We start from the raw sequence: 16854 nt of genomic DNA, 5'->3' as shown, positions 1-16854 counted from the left end.
TTCTGTGAACTACCGTTCCTAAGAAGAGTAAAGTGAAAATGACTTTACTTACCTTTTCTATTTGTAGATCCAGCACACACCATTTTATGTGGAGAACTGGGGGGGGGTTACTTAGTAGCCCCTTATCCTACTTTATCATGTAACATATTTTTGTTACCCTCACTACTTTAAATGGCTGGTGGCAGTGGTTTACTTTTTCCTACCATTGTGCTTTTTTACCGCAGGCTGAATCCTCAACTGCAGTACAGCACCCATGGGTGACCATTTTGTCGAAATGGCCTCTGTCGTCTTTTTTCACCATTTTCTGTTTGTGAGGTCTTTCTTGGGTTTTACTCTGTGCGTTGAGACAGGTTTGAGCCCTTTGTTTGTCTTGCCTTTGGCAGGCTTCAGCTCTGAAGCCTCCCCCCTGGCTCCAGTCTGTCTGGAAGGAAATAATGTGAGGGAGGGTCCTGAAACTCCCCTGTCCTTTGTTTCTAGGAATGCCTGAATGCAACTAGTCCTGATTGGCTGGCTGGCTGTCCTGTTAGGACAGCCATCATGCTGTGTGATTGACAGTCTAGGCTGTGCATGAATGGGAGAACCCTGCTTAAAAGGCGAGGGTTTTGGGAGTACAGGCAGAGTCGACCACTGGGAGAAACACCCGCTGAAGAAACTGTGAATGAAGATTGCTGCAACTTCCTGGACCTTTGAATTGCCAGGTGAAGCCCTGCTGCTGTGCTGACCTCCTTTTTCACCTCGACAGAGAAGCTCCGGACGGAGCGACTTCTGCCCTTTGGTTAGTGGGACTAACTAACCCTGAGACAAACTCCAATGGACCACCATCCCTGACTTCCTGTGCGCCTCTGTTGCTGCGAGAACCCAATGCCCGGAGTCGAGTGTCCGTAGTCGAGTGCAACGTCTGCCGTGGAACGCTTCCGGCTAAAGCTCCAGGAGCCTCCTAAGGACCCTCCTGAAGCAGGACCTCCCGATCGAGTTCCCTCACCAGAGTGCAGGACCAAGGGAGTGAAGGAAGTCCAACCAGTGTCCGAGATCCGCATCAGTGCTGTTTGCTAAGCACTGAAACCACGAAGTGCCGCTCAACCGAAAAGAGCCCATAGCTGCCAACGACCTTCCTGAGTACTGCCGCTGGACCCCTTCTGACGTCCTTCCTCTTATCCCCATGAGCCTTTAGCTGTTTTTTTTTCCTCACTGGGGAATTGCATTGGCTTACCTTTTTCGAGTTGATTTCAACTCCCTTCCCACAAGTTTAACAGTGTGTGATTTTTCAGAAGTCTCTCAATTTGTGCAAGACTTTTGTCCAAGAAGTGCATCAGATCTGTAGAATGTGTCCAAATGACTTTGGCTGTCCTGGCTCCCTCAAGGCACTCTTCTAAATCCATTGAGTTTGATATTTTGTCCCTCACAGGTGGTAGCTTGTTGTATACTGGTACTGCTGGAAAAAGCTTATCTAGACTTCATTGAAGGATTCAACTGTCCTCACAATTGCTGGGAAATTGTTCTAACCTTTTTACTTCCCTAACCCTTCCTTTCTTCAATCCAGAGTCTACAAAAGTGTATTGGTGTGATATATAAATGCAAATACTATCCTTATGATTGAAGTCACCTCAGGGTGTAGGAGTAGTTTATGAAGCAGATCCAAAGATAACCCCCCCGCTTTATTTGAGTCTGAAAAGTAATTTTTGTTTTAAAACATATTTTTATTGGGTTTCAAGATAACATTGTCAACATTTCCCCAAACACGACCTCAACCGCCCCCCCATTCCCCCACCCACCCTGATTGCCTCCCCCCCACCTGGATGGGAGTTCTTTCCGTTTCAGAGATTCAGGAATTGAATAAATCCAAAATTCTGATCTTGTGTTGACACCATTGTACCATATAATCACTTTGTAGGAAGGAGAGCACTGCATCCCATTCTTTCCTGAAGTTTTCTTGGCTGCCTTGTATCTTATATGTTAACCATTCCATTGTAACATATGACCAAACCTTCTGCAGCCAGTCACAGATTGATGGTGGGGACTGTTGTTTCCATTTTACCACAATTGCAAGCCAGGCTGCAATCAGTAGGCCCATGAAGCTTCGCCTTTCGTCATGACCCTGGGCCGGGGATCCCACATTCCACAGAGCCATACTTTTTCTCGCACCTGGCTATTGTCTTTGAACATTGCCTGTATCTGAGTTTTCACCTCGGACCAGAAACCTTGGATACCCGGGCAGTCCCACCAAATGGGTTTCCAGTTCCCAACCCGTTCCAGCACAGATTTGATGTTTGCAGATGCATTGCATTTAGCCTCTCTGGGGTGTAGTGCTATTGGACCATCATTTATATCCACATTTCTCTCATCTGTATTGCCTGCGTCAGTTTTGGTATGGCCCTCCAGGTGTGCTCCCCCTGTGTTCTGGGTATTGTTTCCCCTATTGATATTTCCCATTTCTTCATATAATTCCATTGGATCTTTCTTTTGTGTGTTTAAAAATGTCAACTGGGCTGAGATGAGTTTCTTTGAGCCTGTGTGGGTCGTTAAGTAAAGCTCAAATGAGGTTAGCTCTCTGGTCGCTGCCTGCCTTATGGGTGGAGCCGACAACTGTTGGGGAGAATTCTCAGAAATGTGCTAATGCCTCTCTACCTAAGAGACCCCCAGCGCTTTTGCTGCACTCTAGGACTTTTTCATTTTGAACCTGGAGAGAGTGAGACCTTTTTCCCACTCCATCATGTATTTTTCTGTGATTTGAACTCTGTTTTTGGAGTCTGACACAGGGAAGCCTTTTAGATTTCCCAAGGTTTAAATACCTTACTCTTGGATTAACTACTGTTTCCAAGAGCAGTAAAGTGAAATTGACTTTACCTTACATTGTGACTTTCTAGACTCTGCACACACTATCTTGCAATAGGGTGCTGGAGGGGTTAGTTAGTATCCCCTTTGTCTAGCTTCTCATGTAACATTTTTTATGTTACCCGTTACACAATTAATGGCTGGTGGCAGTGGTTACTTTTTACTACTGTGTGTTTTTACCGCAGGCTATGTTCGCAGCCACAATAAAGCACCCATGGGTGCCATTTTTGTTAAAATGGCCCTGGTCGTCTTTTTTCGCCATTTCTTGTTTTGGTCCTTCTTGAGATTGACTCTGTGCGCCAAACCAGGTTTGTTCATTTTGTCTTTGGCGGGCTTCACGAGTGAAACCCGCCTCTGGCTCCAGAGTGTCTGGTGGGGGCAGGAAGTGAGGGAGGTGCCTGAAACTCCCTGTGCTTTTGTCTCCTAGGAGACACTAATGCACTCCTAGGTGATTGGTCGATTGGTTGTCCGGCAAGGACAGCCACCCTTCTAAGTGACTGACAGCCAGGCTGGAATGAATGGGAGCGAGCTGTATAAAAGGCACAGCTTTTGGCTTGGAAGGCAAAGTCGACCACTGGACAAAGGAATCCGAAGAAGAACTTGAAGAGAAGGTCTGCTGCAACTCCTGGACCATTGGTTTGCCCGGTGAAGCCCTGCTGCTGTGCTGAAACTCCAAATTTGTATCGACAGAGAAGCCCTGCAAAGACGACTTCTCCCATTGAGTTGGAGTGAACAATCAACGCCAAAGTAATCCACCTGGACATCCTTCTCTGAGCTGGTTGAATTTCCTTTGCAGTCGCTGCAGGAACCGAATAACCAGGGAGAGGAACACCAGTTTGTGTACGTTGCTTTTAAGTTGGCCTAGAGCTCCAGGAAGATCCTCCGGACTCCCAGGAAGCAGGACTTACTGAGCCTGAACCCCCTCAACAGAGTGCGGGATCCCAGAAGCAAGGAAAGTCTGTCTTGACAGCCAGGAACCACAGTGTTGCTATTTGCAGTAGTTGCGAGAAGCTGAAACACTAAGTGCCACTTGTTTGAAAGTTTGCCGGTTGCAGTCGGTGACCGTTCCTTTGTGGTACAGGCGTCCCCAGAAATCCTCCTTCTTGTCCCCACGACTGAGGCCCAAGAATAACAGGATCTGCAGAGCTGCACAGGAACGCAGGTCATCAGCTGCATCTTTTCTTCAAGCCTAAAGGTACTGTAAAGTCTGAGAGAACTTACCTCTGACTGTAGATTTGCTTGCTCTTCTACTTCACAAGTCTCCCGGCCAGGGGTGTCGCTACGTCTGGAAAAGATCCGGGGCTACACTCGTGTTGGGACTGTCGGGACCCGGGGCTAGCAGGCCTTTTGGTTGTACCCGCTGAGCTTTTATCTGGGGCTACAATGGAGAGACCCGGGGCTATTGCCCCCACAGCCCCCAAGTAGCAACGCCTCTGCTTCCGGCTTGTGGCCCTACATGGGATTCTTTTTTTTCACCAAAGACTTCTAAAAACGTTGCAAAGACTTTTACTCACCTTCAAGAAGTGCTTCAGTCCACATAAACTTTTTCCCATTGACATTGGCACAGCCCGGTTCCCTGAATGACTCTTCTCTCCTCTGTTATTGTGTTGCACCTATCCTTCCAGGAAGGGGTTAACTTACTCTGCAGTGGGGGGTCCAAAAGTATTTGCCTGCTTAAAGAATATTTGTCATCTCTTGTTTGTTCCAATAACTCTTTTCTTTGACACTCTCAAAGCCTACTCTGAATGTTCAGTGTTAGGCAGATTTGCATGCACTACCCTCTGGGACCACCTCATACAATTAGGACTACAGTTGTACACAAAACCAACCTTTGGTATAAGTCTGTACTACACAGTTTTTGGTAGCGAGCTGAGCAGCCAGGCTTATCTCAAGAGGGAATGTGAGCAGTACAAGGATGTTTACGCAGAGGTCTTACAATCACAGTGGTTCAAGTAGACACTTGCACTCAAGGTTTCTTGGTAAAACACTTAATTAATTTATTACACAATCATTTAGAAAACTTTCACTAGCAGGAGGCAACTTACTATTATACACAAACACTGAACCAATAAGTTTCTGAGTAAATTAGGCTCCCCTGAAATAGGAGCAAAATGGCATTTAAGTTACTTTATGATTATTTATATAGCGCCTATACACAATGTGTTTCAAAGCGCTTCAAGGCAAGGGAGGGAACAAGGGAAAATACAACCACATTATTGCAGGCCATGAACAGTAAGGATGTGAAATTAACTATTGTACTCGGCCTGACGACATTTCAGATAGTGCAAGAGCTAAGAAATAGATAAGGATGGGAGGGGGAGAGTGGGAAGGAAATGGAAACAGACAGGCGACTACCGTACTAGGCCTGACCACATTTCTGGTAGAGCTGGAGAAAAACAAGGTGAGGGAGAGGGGTGCAGAAAGGGAGGGGAGGAACAAAACAAGCGACTATCATACTAGGCCTGACAACATTTCAGATAGTGCTGGAGGGTGGTGGGGAGGAAAAAACAGTAATGGGAGGGTAGAGGAAACAGACGAGGTTGCTATCATATTAGGTCCAGGGACAATTCTGATAGAGTAAGTGCATAGAAGAAAGTAAGGGGAGGAGATAGGAAAAGAGAGAAGGGAAAGGAAGAGAGAAAAGAGAGTAAGCGGTCAAAAAAAGAGTTGAGAAGCGAATACAATTGCAGAAGTCAGTAGTAACACATAATGTTGCAAGCCAGGATACAAGATGAAGATGGGAACAGCATGATTCAGGGCCACCATGAATACAAGATGCAAAGGAAGTCCAGCATGAGAGTTGAGAAAGAGTGACGCACCATGAATGAATGAAGTCCATAAAAGTCAAATCCAGCATTGGCCACAAGACAGTGATGGTGAAGGAAGGCACCAGGTGGGCGGGGCTTGCTAAGTGGTGAAAAAGAGCGGCAAGCAGGAAGGCACCAGGTGGGCGGGGATTGCTAAGTGGTGAAAAAGAGCAGCAGGCAGGAAGGTACCAGGTGGGCGGGCTTAAGCCAGGTGACCTAGATCCACTTGCACCTGCTCCCCATCTTTGAATAGGAGCAAAAGGCACAAGTTAGTAGAATAGATCACAAATACTTTTAGGCAGTGCAAATAGTTTCAGTTCACCAGAGGACTCGATTCAGTTCAATAGGCCTAGGCCAAAGTCAATGTGCTAGTGTCTTGGATAGGAAAGAGCAGTTCTTGTAGTAAACGGTAAAGTCTTTGCGAAAGTTCTCAGAAGTAGTTTGTACGAAATTGTACGCTAATAAGGCCTGCAAGTTGAGAAAGTTCCACAAACTTTCACCGCGAGAGATGCATTCTCTCAATCGGGTTGGCGCATTACCTTAATATGAAGCAAAAGATGCAGCTGAAGACGTTGGTTCCTGGCAGTTCCTGCAGATCTCACTGTTCCTGAGCCTCAGTCGTGGGGACAAGAGGGAGGACGTCGGGGGACTCTTGCACTGCACAGGATCGTAGGAAAACGCTGACAAAATGGAGTCACTTCAGTTCGAGTAGCTGGAGTCAAGCACACAAGCTGGTGTCCTTCCCCCTGGTTAATCCTAACCAGCTTGGAAAATGGTATCCAGGTGGCTTACGAGTTGATTGGTTCCACCAACTCAAAGGAAGAAGTCGTCCTTGAAGGGGCTTCTCTGTCGAGATGAACTTGGCAATTCGGACCTGCAGCAGGGCTTCACCGGGCAAACCAACGGTCCAGGAGTTGCAGCAGCCGTCTTCTTCCAGCTCGTCTACGGTTCTTTCGTTCCAGTGGTCGACTCTGCTTTCCAGTCCAAGAGACTCTCCTTTTAAACCGTTTTCTCCCTTTCATTCCAGCCTAGCTGCCACTCACCCAGCAGGGTGGCTGTCCTTGCCGGACAGTCAGCCAGCCAATCACGCCAGAGTGTATTTGGGTCTCCTAGGAAACTAAGCACAGGGAGTTACGGGCATCTCCTCACTTCCTGCCTACTCCAGAGACTTCAGTCCTGAAGCCCGCCAAAGACATATGAACAAAGGGACCAAACCTGGTTTGGCGCGCAGAGACGAAGTCTAGAAGGACCTTTCAAAAAGGAAATAGCGAAAAAAGATTACCGGGACCTGTTTAAACAAAGGAGCTTAAGGTGCCATCTTGACAAACATGGCTCCCGTGATTTTTAGCTACCGGTGTTGACGGCCGGGGGAAAAAACATGGTAGTTTGTTGTAAAACCACTGCCACCAGCCACTTCAATACTATGTAACCCCTCCAGCCCTCTATTGTAAGATGGTGTGTGCAGATGGTGTGTGCTGGGTCTAGGAATTTGGAAAGACTAGTAAAGTCAATTTCACTTTACATTCTCTCGGAAACAGTAGTTTATCCCAGAGAAAGTATTTAAACCTTTGAAGTCCAAAAGGACATCCCTGTATCACTGCACTGAGGGTGCTGTGTAACACACATGGAAAGATGCCTATGGCGTTATCTTAACTCCATAAACAAAGAACACAAGAGTAAAACACATATCAGAATACATGTGTGGAAAAAAAGGCTCACACTCTTTCCAGGTAAAAAAAAATCAAGGCCTCAAAATCCAGCAAAGTTGCTGTGGGTCTCTAAGGTGAAGGGAATTAGCACATTTATGAGAATTCTCCCTAACATACAGTAATATATTAATGTCCATAGTGTCCTAGTTATTTAGGTCACCTGAGGGTGCAGGAACTGTCTGTGTGCCATCCCCAATGGGTCTTTACTGATTCTGAGAAACCTAAGAGTGTGTATTTCTCCAGTGTATTTGCTTTTATATTGCTCCTTCTGAAGAAGGCTTGTTTAAATGACTGATTTAATAAATTAATAATGTTTTGTCAAGAAACAGTATCAGTGTTTGTTTGAATACTTGTCACTGTGAATCTCTATGCAACTCCACTACTGCTCACGTTGACCACTCTTGAGATAAGCCTGGCTGCTAGGCCACACTACCAACCTGTGTAGTTCAGACTTATACCAAAGGTTGGGTCCCTGTTGCCAGGAGGCTGAGGTTGTTGTAGTGAATAGGCACAGCCCCCCGACCCTCAAGCCTGGTGCAGTACCTTGCCCACCCCCTAGGGATGGGCAAAATGATACAAAATAAAAAAATGTGCCTTTTGCCTCTGCGCCCAGGTAGGTGCACCCGCACATGTGAGGTACCGTTGTCGTCGGGATACCTGTGGGAACGTGGGAAAGTAGGCCATGTGGTGTTGACGGCGTGTTTCGTGGGTAACCAGAGTGACATGTGCAGAAATTGTGTTTTTATTCACCAATTTTCTGACTTTTCGGGTGATTGTGGGTAATACATTCTGGGCCGATAGGCGCCAGTCAGACCTCTGTGGATTCCCATGGGTGTCCTCTTTTCAGAATTGCATGGGGTTCCCTGTTTTCCTTGGTGGCTTGGACACCCTAGGCCCAAATCTGTAGGTTGTCCACATGTGCAAAATTCCTGAAAATCTGCTCTGCGAAAAGACTTGGGGTTCATCCAAGTATGCCATGCAGAAGTCTTCCCTCCCATTCAGAACATGATTCACCATCCTTTGGAATGTAGCAGATGCATTTTTTACCCCAAAAGGCATAACCTTAAACTGGTAGAGGCCTCCTGGGGTGGAAAATGCAGTTTTCTCCTTGGCACGGTCTATCAGAGCTATTTGCCAATAGCCTGATGTTAGGTCAAATGTACTGAGTAACTTGGCTGAACCAAGTTTGTCCACCAGCTCATCTTTCATAGGTAAAGGATGGGCATCAGTCTGTGTGACTGCATTAAGAGCTCTATAGTCCACACAGAATCCGAACTCCTTGGATCCTGCCTTTCGCACTAGCACAACTGGACTAGCCCATAGACTTGTAGATGGCTCTATTACCCCAAGATCAAGCATTTTCTTGACCTCTTCCTTTATGTGGGTTCTTACATGGTCTGACATTCTGTAACCCCTGCTTTTGACAGGGAGACAGTCAGCGATAAGTAGATCATGTTGGCCCCAAGGGGTCAAGCCTGGTGTCAGTGAAAACGGGGAGGCAAACTGATTCAACAGAACTTTGCACTCTTCCGGTTGTTGCAGAGTCCGATCAGAAGTGACATGACCCCTGAGGAGGTCAGGTATAGGCTCACTCTCCTCCTCCTCCTCCTCCTGATCAGATGACAAGAGCAAAGCTCCTAGTTCTGGTATGGAAACGTATGCCTTTAGGAGGTTGGTGTGAAAGACCATGTTGGCCTTCTTGGGATTGCCCAAGTCTACCAAATAATTTACCTCGCCAAGTTTGCCCACAGACTTGAAGGGTCCAATCCATCTGTCCTGTAAGGCCCTCTGCCTTGTAGGTACCATAACTAGAACTAGCTGGTTTGGAGTAAACTCCACCATGTTGGCCTTCTAGCCATGCCAATGTTTGACCAGAGCCTGATCTGCTTTCAAGTTCTTTGAAGCTACAGTCATCATTTGTGTCATTCTCCTTCAGAGACCTAACACATAGTCAATGACTCTCACTGCATTGAGGGAAGGAGCACTCTCCAACCCTTCCTTGATTAAGGCCAATAGATATCTAACCGGATGACCATAGAGGAGCTCAAAGGGGCTGAAACCACCCCCTTCTTGAGGGACTTCTCAATAAGCAATGAGAAGGCATGGAAGTAGAAGGTCCCACTTTCTTCTAAGGGGTTCCTCTAAAGCACCAATCATGTTCTATATAGTTCTATTAAACCTCTCCACCAACCCATTGGTTTGGAGATGTAGGCTTTTGAGAACTTGTAGGTTACTACACATTTTTTCCACATGGCTTGCATGTAGTGGGACATACAATTGGTCCCCCTGTCTGAGATAACCTCCTTAGGAAAACCAACCCTGGTAAAAAATACCAAGGAGGGCCTCAGCCACTGCTTGAGCAGTAAGTCTTCATAGGTATGGCTTCAGGATACCTGGTAGCATGGTCTACAACAACCAATATAAATCAGTTGCCTGAAGATGTTGGAGGGTCTAGGGGACCAACAATGTCAATCCCTACCCTCTCAAAAGGAACTCCGATCACTAGAAGGGACACCAAGGGTGCCATGTTCTTGGCTCCATTCTTGCCAGAAGTCTAACAAGTGTGACAGCTTCTACAGGCCAGTAGAAATACAGAGAAAGCCTCTCCTTGGTCTTCTTAAAACTTTAGTGACTAGCCAAAGGAATCTCATGGGCTAACTGTAGAAACTGTGGTCTCACCTCCTGAGGCACTACAAGTCTTCTGTTGTCCCCTGTGGTAGTCTCAATAGGCTCACTGTAAAGGAGGCCATCCTCCCAGTACAGCCTGTGCTTCCCTGGTTCTTGCCCTTCCAGCTGGGAAGCTGCCTGTTGGCGAAGTCCTTCAAAAGTATGACACTCACTTTGACCTCTGCCGAGGTCTGCCCTACAGGGGCTACCTGCTGCAAGCAAAGGTTGCAGCTCAGGATGGTCTTTAGGATCCAGATCTCCAGCATAGGGAAGGGCTTCTTCCATCTGTTTCACCAGTAGCTGCTTCACCATTCTCTGGTTAATCCTCCCACTCAGCCTCAGCTGGTGGAGCGGTCACAGGTGTGACCTTGGACTGTCGTCTCAGGGATGTCCTTGTACTATGAACAGGTGTGATACCTTTCTTCTTTCCTGAGACCTTGGGGTTCCCCTTTGTCTCCTTGAATTAGAAGGGTGTCCCTCCTGGGGAGTGGGAGTTATAGGTACCTCTAACTACCCATTGAGAGTCATCTAAAGTTCCCTCTCTGGCCAGTTTAGTTTGCTCCTTCTTCGTTTTACTGGGAGGCCTGGGAGTGCCTGATGCAACTCCAAGATCTTTTAAGTCGTTCCCCAACAGGACTCTCCCAGGCACCTAGTTTTGTACACTGTGACAGGTATTCTTCCAGTCATATTCTTGCACTGGATGAGAGCTGGTAGTATTGGAACAATCAAGACAGGGCCTCCGGCAAGCTTAGCGGGACCTTTAGGTGCTTTTGCAACACCCCCAGGTTTGAAAAAGGTTTCATCCACCAGTGTAAAGCTGGCCCGTGTCTCTAATGGCAGGGATCTCCTGTCCTTGTAATATTATTTTGTGTTATCTGGAATAGTTATACACATCTACATTCTGTTGTTCCCACAGACCCAGGGACACTAAATAAACCACTGGCTGAGACTCCAATGGGGTCTCCAGCCAATAGATGAAAGTTTCCACTTGCCATATGAACCTTTCCTCTGGGATGAAGGCTAAGGAGGCAGTGTAGTCCCCTGAAGGTGTACCCTTGCACCTGGGATCCCCTTTCACATGGTCAGTTGACCCACAAGCATAACATTTACCAAATCTTCTGTTGAAAGGGGGCGTCTGCTGACCTCCCTCTGGTTTGGCACCAGAGGTGTCTCTAGACTGACCTGGTTTCCCATGTTGTTTACCCTTTTTATGTTTTGTGGCCCTCTTTTGGAAGATTGGACTTTAAAGTCTCATTTCCATTTATTGTGCTGCTTCCCCTCATCCTTTTTGTGAGTGTCCACAGAATCCTTGTGAGTGGCCCTTGTTGGCAACCCACAAGTCAGCAGCCTTTGCTACCTTTTTGGGGTCAATCTCTTTTGAGTCCGCCAAGTGCTGTCTCAGCTCAGGAGAGCAGGCATCACAAATAGACTCTAACAAAAATTCTCATTCCTTCAAAGGAGTTCTCTGTAACCCTTAATCCAACCATCTAAGTTTTTCAAACATTCACACACCCAGGTAGTCCAAGAGGTACCATCAGTCTTTTTTTGAGGGTCATAAACCTCTTAAGGTACTGGGAAGGAGTTTCCCTAATTATGGCTATCAAAGCCAGCTTCACATTCTGATAATCTTGTCTTTCAAGTTCACCCACCTCCATTACAGCATTAGTTGCAACCTGGAGAAGCCTAGACAAAAGCCAGGAATCAACGGATTCCCTGTGAGAGCCTGAATCCAATGATTGTACCAAAGGCACCCAACTAATCCAAAATATCAAGTTTCACATCATACATACTCACTGCTTCTTTAGGCAGGTGAGGCCTCTTGGGACTGGAAGACCTAGAGTACTCTGGGAGGGAAACGTTTTCAAGAGACAATCTTTTCATTTCAAGAGCATGTTGCATTTCCAATTCCCTGAGTTTGATGTCTTGATGTTCGGCTTCAGCTTGCAACCTTTTAAAATTCAATTCTCTTCTAATTTCTTAAAGAGGCACATGTTCTGGACTCAATGTTGGACTTTGTGGGGTCCCTGTGGATATGGCTTGAGGCGAAGGGAGAGTTTGTGGCAAAGAGGGGCTCCCATCCTGGGACGACTCCTACCTCTTCTGACTCTTCTAAGACATTAGATTTAGACTCTGAACTATCATCCTCATCATCCACCCGAGATTTGGCGATTCAACAACCTTGTAATCAATGTTTCTTTCCTTTTACAGTAAGGTTCCTGACTTTACTCCTATCTTTCAGCTGATCTACTGTAAGAATGATCAGGGCCTTGTGACAGAAGTTATCCATACTTGGCATGTTACAATTGCGTTCTAGTGGAGCTTAGCCTTGTGAAGGATTTTAGTTGAACAAAAGCAAAGCAAATACTCAATGTAACAACTCTATAATAGATCCCACTTCTGCCACCAGTGTTAGGCAAGATTGTATTCAGTACCCTTTTGGGAGACTACACCAAACCCTGTCCTCCTGAGAATAGGTAACCCAACCTTTGGTATAAATCTGTACTACACAGGTTGGTAGTGTGGCTGAACAGCCAGGCTTATCCCAAGAGGGGTCAATGTGAGCTCTAGGGGAGTTGCACAGAGTTTCAGAGTGACAAGTTTCAAATACACTCTTACACTCAAGGTTTCTTCATTAAACAATTATTTAACGGTTTGAATCAGCTGTCTTCATAAGGGAACAAGTACGTAACACAACATACTTAAACACAATTTCAGTTTCAATAAATCAGTAGATACCCATTGGGGATGGCACACAGACACTTCCTACACCCTCAGGTGACTTAAATAACTAGGACACTGTGGCCTTTGATATATCACTGGCATATTTAGAGCAATACTGAGGCTAGAGTCAAAAGGGAAAAGATCAGGGAGAAACAATGGTTAACAAATCTTCTGAAGCAGGTAAGTACATTTGAACCCCCAATGCAAAGTAAATGAACCCTTTCCCAGCTACACAAGTTATAGAATGTGTGACTTTTGTGAGGGATAGTTAAACTACATAGTCAGAAGACAGAAGTCTATCAGGGATCCAGGACAGCCTAATTGAGCAAAGTCTAGGAAAGCTGACGTTCTTCTGAAGGCAAGTAAAAAAGTCTTGCACAATGTTTTAGAACTCTTTGTAGAAAATGAAATCACTCTAGGGCCACAAGCTGGGAGGCTTGTGATGGGCAAAGCTGTAAGCAACTCTGCAAAAGCAACCAAGGCAAGTCTCAACTGAGAGCTAGCAAGGCTACACAACAAGAGGTAAGCAACCCCTTAGTTTACAGTACCTTAGGTCTGAAGAAATTGGCTTCTGTTCCAGTTGTACATCTGCAGATCCTTTGTTCCTGGGCCTCAGTCGTTGGGACAAGAGGGAGGACGTCGGGGGATCCCTGCTCTTCGAATTGAAGGACAGCGGCAGCAATGGGCAAACTTCATATCAGCAGCACTATGTGGTTTCAGCTTCTCGTGCCTATTGCACATAGCACCACCGCGGTTCTCAGATACCACTATGGACTTTCCTCGCATCTGGGGTCCAACACTCTGTTGAGGTGGCTCAGGCTTGGTTGGTCCCACTTCCTGGGAGTCCGGAGCTCGGGTCCGACTTAAAGACACTCAAATCTGGTGTTCCTCTCCCTGGCAATCTGTTCCTGCAGCAGCACAATAAGTGCAGCCAGCTCTGAGAGGATTTCCAAATGAGCTTGTCTTGGGATCGATTGGTCCCACCAACCCAAGGGGAGAAGTCATCCTTGATTGATTGATATTTTATTTCTATCGCGCTCGTACACAAGTGTTTTAGAGCGCAACAAGGCAAGGGAGGGGAACAGGAGAGAACAAAACAGCGATCTTACTAGGCCCAGTGACATTGAGAACGCGCAAGTGCATGGGAGAGGGGGGAGGGGAAAAGTGCATGGAAGGGGGAGAAGTGGAAAGTGGGAAGCAGTGGAGAAACAGATACAAAATAAATAAATAATAAAGGCAACAAAAGGTGGTAATGCAGCCAGTAATTTGCAAGTGCTAGGTTTAAGGCAGCAGACAGGGTAGGTCTGATAAGTGCAGGAAGAAAAGGGGGGGGGGGGCTTTGTGGGTACAGATACAGACCCCAGTCAAGGGGTGGCCCAGCAGCAGTGCGGGAGGGTGGCAGGGTGAGCAGGTACCTGGGCCCGAAGGACAGAGGTTGGCCAGGTGCGTGGTGCCAAGAGAAACAGATCAGCAGGGGAGAGGGGGAGCAAAAGAAGAAGAAAAGAGTAAGGTCTTGAGGTGCTTCCGGAACCGGAGATGGTTCTCCTCAAGTTTTAGAGTGGCAGGGAGGCTGTTCCAGAGGGAGGCCCCAGCCGAAGACCGGGATCTACCCCCAGCTCGTTTCTTTGAAAAACGACTGACCCTGAGGGAGATGGAGATGGAGGTAGAGGAGCGAAGAGCTCGAGCGGGGAGGTATTTGCAGAGGGATAGCTGAAGGTATTTTGGACCTAGGCCCTAGAAAGCCTTGTGGACAATGCAGAGGGTTTTGAATTTAATCCTTGCATCCACTGGGAGCCAGCGGAGAGATTTCAGAGACAAGTCCCGCAGTTCTGTTGTGGATTAGTTGCAGAGGGCGGATAGTAGAGGCAGATAGATTTAGAAAGAGGCTGTTGCAATAGTCCAAGCTAGAGAGAACCAGAGCTTGGAATACCATGAGCTTCTGGGGGAAGGAGAGGAAAGGCAGAGTACCTCTGAGGAGGTGCAGTCGGGAATTTGACTTTTTAGAGACCTCAGAGATGTGGGCGGAGAAGGAAAGGGTGGAGTCAAGAGGTTCTTAGCCTCACAGTTGGGGGTAGGAGGAGGGCCAAGGGAGGCCGGCCAGAGAGTGAGGAGAAGGGATGGTGAAGGTGTGCCGATGAGGAGGATCTCAGTCTTGCTGGCATTCAGACAAAGATCATTGGCGGCACACCAATCTTGAAAGGTAGTTAAGCAATCAGAGATGAGAGAGGGAGAGGAGGTGGCAGAGGGCAGCCTGAAAATGAGTTGTCGTCAGCATAGCACTGGAAATTTGAGCAGAAAGTGGCAATGCAGTGGGCGAGAGTTGCCAGGTATTGGTTGAAAAAGCCAGGGCGAGGGGTTAGACCCCTGGGGAACACCACAGGTAGAGAGGAAGATAGATGAAAGGAAGGACCTAAGCTGGACCTGGGAGGGTCGATCTGAGGGGAAAGAGGTCAGCCAGACCAGAGCCTGATCAGTGATACCCAGGTTTTCACAGAGACGGTTGAGCAGGATGATATGGTTGACCGTGTCGAAGGAAGAAGAGAGATCGAGGAGGATGAGGACAGAGGGAATGTTATAGAGAAGATCTTAACAGATGTTCAGGAGAGCAGTTTCTGTGCTTCTGGCAGCTCTGAAGCCAGACTGGTGGTCATGGAGACAGCCAACAGAATTGTATTGAAGGTTAAGCTGAGAGATGGGCAACTTTTCCAGGAGTTTGACAAGAAAGGGAGCAATGGAAATTGGGCGATAGCTAGCTGGGCAAGAAGGATCAGCTGTGGGTTTCTTGAGAAGATGATGCACAAAGGGGTGCTTCAGAGGGGAGGGGAAGGATCCTGAGGCAAAGGAGGGGTTGCAAAAATCAGCAAGGGCCAGAGCGAGGGTGTCAATGTGGTCCTTGATGGTTTTAGAGGAACAGGGATGAACCTGTTTTGACAAGGCTTTCATGGATCGACTTGTCTAGCGACCTTGTCAGGGGTAAAAAGAGGAAAGGACGAGAAGGATGGTGGGAGGGTGGCTAAAGGAGGGTCAGCAAGCACAGATGGAGAGGGAAGAGGAGGGGCGTGGGTGGACAGGATGTCCTAGGTTTTTGAAGTGAAGTGAGAGGCAAGGGCATTGCAAAGAGCCTGGGAGGCAACAGGTGGGTTAGAGACTGCAGCAGGGTTGGCCAGTTCCTTGCAGATTTTAAAGAGTTCGGCCGAGTTGTTGCCACAGAGACACGAGCTTGAATGTGGACTCTCTTCTTGGTGAGGACAGAGTCGGGATTGCCTTTGTAGCAGGCGACAGGCCAGTTTGTTAGAGGATGAACAGGAAGTCCTCCATTTCCTCACAGCTGCCCTACACTTACGTTTAAGTGTAGCTAGGTCAGAGTCATACCAGGAATTGCACTTGGCTTTGGACTTCAAACGGATCCTCATGACAGGGGCAAGAGCATCAAGCGTATCAGAAATTGAAGAGTAGAGCAGAGACAGGGCTGTGTCAGCATGTGAGACAGCCAAAGGTGGATGGGGTGGGGGGGAGGGAGAAAGTGGCGGCAAAAGCCTCAACTGACACACGCTTCATGGGCCGAATGTCCGAGAAGGTTGGTGGCAGTGTTGGGGTAGGCTTGGCTTGGGGGGAAGAGAGGGAGGGAGGGAGGGAGGGAGAGATGAAATGAGAGGAGGGGGTGATCGCTCCAGGAGAGAGGAGTGGTCAGAGGGATGGAGAGGGGGAGGTCAGAGGAGATCAAGACATTGAGTGTGTGCCCTGCAGTGTGAGTCGGGCCAGAGGGGAGGATGGACAGGGAGAGGAAGTCGCGGGAGGTCACAGAAGAGTACAGAGGAGGAGCAAGGAGAGTCTAAATGTATATTTAGGTCACCGAGGAGGAGGAAGTTGAGTGGTAGAGGCCAGGAGGGAGGAGGAGAGGTCTGCCCACTCGGAGAAATTAGGTGATTTGACCAGGAGGCCGGTAGATGGTAACCACAGTAAGAGAATGGGTAGGTGAAGAGAGAGCCTCCAGACAAGGCATTCAAAAGAGGAGTAGGTCTGAGTGGGAATGATGGAGGCAGGAATCCACTCAGGAAAGATCGGGGCTACCCCCCACCGGATGGGGAGGATCTGGGTGCTGAGAGGATCTTGTAGCC

The 16854-nt window shown here is 47.6% G+C and overlaps 1 protein-coding gene across 2 annotated transcripts in view; it reads left to right on the top strand.

Moving 5' to 3' along the window:
- The window catches only part of TAF1C (TATA-box binding protein associated factor, RNA polymerase I subunit C), a 273406-nt gene that overhangs the window by 199410 nt on the left and 57142 nt on the right, over positions 1–16854 (top strand). The window lies entirely within an intron of this gene.

This window comes from Ambystoma mexicanum, chromosome 6p (assembly GCF_040938575.1).
Source record: "Ambystoma mexicanum isolate Mex_15411 chromosome 6p, UKY_AmexF1_1, whole genome shotgun sequence".
Taxonomy (NCBI): Eukaryota; Metazoa; Chordata; class Amphibia; order Caudata; family Ambystomatidae; genus Ambystoma; species Ambystoma mexicanum.
This window is presented reverse-complemented; position numbering and strand designations above follow the sequence as displayed.